General features: G+C 46.6%; 1 protein-coding gene across 2 annotated transcripts in view; it reads left to right on the plus strand.

Annotated features, from left to right (window-relative positions):
- Positions 1–1658: 1658 nt before the first annotated feature.
- tlr5 (toll-like receptor 5) overlaps positions 1659–3759 on the plus strand; it is an 89336-nt gene continuing 87235 nt past the window's right edge. Inside the window, exon 1 of one of the 2 annotated variants that reach the window (XM_031901790.1) lies at positions 1659–2061. The gene's annotated coding sequence lies outside the window, so the exon portion shown is untranslated. 2 annotated transcript variants of the gene reach the window in all.

Genomic DNA, 3759 nt, shown 5'->3' on the forward strand with positions numbered 1-3759 from the left:
CCGACATATCACGCGGAAATTAATAGAGAATAATGAATTATTCCCATCAATCCCTGTCCCTGTAGAGTTTACAATGGAATTCAATACACATTAGAGTAACTTTCATTAGAAGCCAATTAACATTTATACTGCATCAGGAAACCCAGGGACTATGCAGGTTTATTCACATAATGCCCATGGTAGTGCCCAACGTGCCCAAATACCCACCCAGCAGCTCTCTCCCCATGTTGTTTCTAACAGGTAAAGGCTAACTAAGCCAAACTAATAATCTTATTTTCTGTGAGAACAGTCTCTAATCAATAGCGGAACAGAATGATAAATTGTTGGATGTCGAAGCAATAACGCACAGGGCCCCATTTTTCTTCATTTACTGTATATTTTCTCTTGGTCTAATGGAAATATAAACAGCACAGTGTATACTTATTGCTCTCTTGCTTTGTTCTCTCTGGATTCTGAGTTATTGAATCTGCAGTTTCAGCCTAACTGGGTTTCTGGCCAAATCACAGCCTATAGTATTCCTTTTATAGGTACTTTCTTATAGGTAAGGTGTCAGCAGGAACCATTTGCTATCATTGCTGCTATGATTACTTACAGAGGGATACTATAACTATTTCAGCAAAGGCATTCTTCAGTAACTGAAGTCATTCTTCAGCAGGAACAGCCCCCTAAGTTTGCTCATAGCCTGTACAGAGAGATACCATAAAACTATGGCACATAGGGATTTCCCTGTACTAAGCACAATTCAGCAGGAACAGCCCCCTAAGTTTGCTCATAGCCTGTACAGAGAGATACCATAAAACTATGGCACATAGGGATTCCCCTGTACTAAGCACAATTCAGCAGGAACAGCCCCCTAAGTTTGCTCATAGCCTGTACAGAGAGATACCATAAAACTATGGCACATAGGGATTCCCCTGTACTAAGCACAATTCAGCAGGAACAGCCCCCTAAGTTTGCTCATAGCCTGTACAGAGAGATACCATAAAACAATGGCACATAGGGATTCCCCTGTACTAAGCACAATTCAGCAGGAACAGCCCCCTAAGTTTGCTCATAGCCTGTACAGAGAGATACCATAAAACTATGGCACATAGGGATTCCCCTGTACTAAGCACAATTCAGCAGGAACAGCCCCCTAAGTTTGCTCATAGCCTGTACAGAGAGATACCATAAAACTATGGCACATAGGGATTCCCCTGTACTAAGCACAATTCAGCAGGAACAGCCCCCTAAGTTTGCTCATAGCCTGTACAGAGAGATACCATAAAACTATGGCACATAGGGATTCCCCTGTACTAAGCACAATTCAGCAGGAACAGCCCCCTAAGTTTGCTCATAGCCTGTACAGAGAGATACCATAAAACTATGGCACATAGGGATTCCCCTGTACTAAGCACAATTCAGCAGGAACAGCCCCCTAAGTGTGCTGTTCCTTTAAATGATGTTATTAAACAACCCCTGTGCTGGGGCTCCGATCAGTTCTGTAGTTTGATAGAGGCACAAAGGGGGGCGGTGGGGGGGGGGGGGTAACAAGGAACCGGTTCCAGCGGGAAGAAAGAGAAGCGCAGGGAGAGCTTTCAGCACCACGGAGAGTTCCCAGCCTGCGCGCCCCCGAGTGTCAGGCACATAGCGCCGGGGCCGCGCATCCCAGGTGAGGCATGGCCAGCATATGGAATGGAACTGGGGGAGCGGCCAGCGTATGGAACAGGGGGGCCCCCCAGCTGCGGGCAGTGATACAGGGGCAGGGGGGAGGCAGTCGGCAGACAGTAGTTGGCATTCAGTGCCGGAGCCCAGAGGATCTGCTTGGGATCTGTTCCCTGTGACCTTATCAGGATGCAATATCCGCGCAGGGGAGGAGGCGGAGGGAAGCGGAGGGAGGCATGTGTGCTGGGGAGGAGGAGGGTACAGCGCTGTATTCCCGAGCTTTGCTGCTGACGAGCAGAACCTGTCGGGGAATCAGTGAATGGGAAGCGGCAGCAGCGGCTTTGTTGGAGCAGCGAGAGGCAGGGGGGCCGCACAGCAATGCCCCTCCGCTTATTGGCCCCCAGCAGCCCCTAACAAGTAAGTGCCACACTGTGTCCCCTGTATACTGTGTGTTAGAGGGGTACCTGCCCACAGCTTGTACCTGCCCAGAGCTGTAACGGGGTGCAAATGGGGGGCCCCACAGTAGTTATAGGCAGGGGGAACTTGTAGCGCACATATTCCTCTCTTTCATGGGGGGGGGGGGGGGGGGTGAAACTGTGGCATAGTGTGTATAGTAAGGTAAGAAGGGGTCAGGGCAATTGTGGGAGAGTGGGTATAGTAAGGTAAGAAGGGGTCAGGGCAATTGTGGGAGAGTGTGTATAGTAAGGTAAGAAGGGGTCAGGGCAATTGTGTGAGAGTGTGTATAGTAAGGTAAGAAGGGGTCAGGGCAATTGTGTGAGAGTGTGTATAGTAAGGTAAGAAGGGGTCAGGGCAATTGTGGGAGAGTGTGTATAGTAAGGTAAGAAGGGGTCAGGGCAATTGTGTGAGAGTGTGTATAGTAAGGTAAGAAGGGGTCAGGGCAATTGTGGGAGAGTGTGTATAGTAAGGTAAGAAGGGGTCAGGGTAAATGTGTGAGAGTGTGTATAGTAAGGTAAGAAGGGGTCAGGGTAATTGTGGGAGAGTGTGTATAGTAAGGTAAGAAGGGGTCAGGGTAAATGTGTGAGAGTGTGTATAGTAAGGTAAGAAGGGGTCAGGGTAAATGTGTGAGAGTGTGTATAGTAAGGTAAGAAGGGGTCAGGGTAATTGTGGGAGAGTGTGTATAGTAAGGTAAGAAGGGGTCAGGGTAAATGTGTGAGAGTGTGTATAGTAAGGTAAGAAGGGGTCAGGGTAAATGTGTGAGAGTGTGTATAGTAAGGTAAGAAGGGGTCAGGGCAATTGTGGGAGAGTGTGTATAGTAAGGTAAGAAGGGGTCAGGGTAAATGTGTGAGAGTGTGTATAGTAAGGTAAGAAGGGGTCAGGGTAAATGTGTGAGAGTGTGTATAGTAAGGAAAGATGGTGATTGGGGAGAGTTAATTTATAGATTGTAAGCTCTTATGGCCAGGGCCCTCTTTGCCTGTTGTATTGCTTATTGGTTGCTTTGCAAGTAATTGTTTATGTACAGTGTATAAACCCACTTATTGTACAGCGCTGCGGAGTATGTTGGCGCTTTATAAATAAATGTTATTAATAATAAAAAATAATGAGGAATACTGTTTCTAATAAAGTGAGATACAGTTGGGAGTCAGAGCTGTAACTGTGAGACAGTGTATAGTAAGGCAAGAGACTGTAACTGTGAGACAGTGTATAGTAAGGCAAGAGACTGTAACTGTGAGACAGTGTATAGTAAGGCAAGAGACTGTAACTGTGAGACAGTGTATAGTAAGGCAAGAGACTAACTGTGAGACAGTGTATAGTAAGGCAAGAGACTGTAACTGTGAGACAGTGTATAGTAAGGCAAGAGACTGTGACTGTGAGACAGTGTATAGTAAGGCAAGAGACTGTGACTGTGAGACAGTGTATAGTAAGGCAAGAGACTGTGACTGTGAGACAGTGTATAGTAAGACAAGAGACTAACTGTGAGACAGTGTATAGTAAGGCAAGAGACTGTAACTGTGAGACAGTGTATAGTAAGGCAAGAGACTGTAACTGTGAGACAGTGTATAAGTAAGGCAAGAGACTGTAACTGTGAGACAGTGTTATAGTAAGGCAAGAGACTGTGGACTGTGAGAGCAGGTGTATAGTAAGGCAAGAGACTGT

This window comes from Xenopus tropicalis, chromosome 5, assembly GCF_000004195.4.
Source record: "Xenopus tropicalis strain Nigerian chromosome 5, UCB_Xtro_10.0, whole genome shotgun sequence".
Classification (NCBI taxonomy): Eukaryota; Metazoa; Chordata; class Amphibia; order Anura; family Pipidae; genus Xenopus; species Xenopus tropicalis.